The sequence below is a fragment of the Hypanus sabinus genome, unplaced genomic scaffold, assembly GCF_030144855.1.
Source record: "Hypanus sabinus isolate sHypSab1 unplaced genomic scaffold, sHypSab1.hap1 scaffold_214, whole genome shotgun sequence".
Taxonomy (NCBI): domain Eukaryota; kingdom Metazoa; phylum Chordata; class Chondrichthyes; order Myliobatiformes; family Dasyatidae; genus Hypanus; species Hypanus sabinus.
The window spans coordinates 441,642-441,919 of NW_026780246.1; the positions used below are offsets into that span (position 1 = coordinate 441,642).

At 36.7% G+C, this 278-nt stretch overlaps 1 non-coding gene across 1 annotated transcript; it reads right to left on the minus strand.

Moving 5' to 3' along the window:
- Nucleotides 1–205: 205 nt before the first annotated feature.
- trnav-uac (transfer RNA valine (anticodon UAC)) lies at nucleotides 206–278 on the minus strand. The gene has a single exon. It is a non-coding gene; the product is annotated as a tRNA-Val (tRNA).

Genomic DNA, 278 nt, shown 5'->3' on the forward strand with positions numbered 1-278 from the left:
TCCGTTTATGTTCTCTTGGAAATTATATATCATTTCTATTAATTCTTCTTTCTTTAATTTACCTTTGCCAGGTTTGAAATAGAATGAGCTTTGCTAGAAAAGCGAATGTTCATTATATTTACACCTGGATGCTCATGACAATACACTTGAGCACAAACTGAAAAGTTGAGTCTCAAGTTCATTTGAAGCACTGAAGCCCAAACAATGTTTCTGCCCAGGATTGAACTGGGGACCTTTCGCGTGTAAAGCGAATGTGATAACAACTACACCACAGAAAC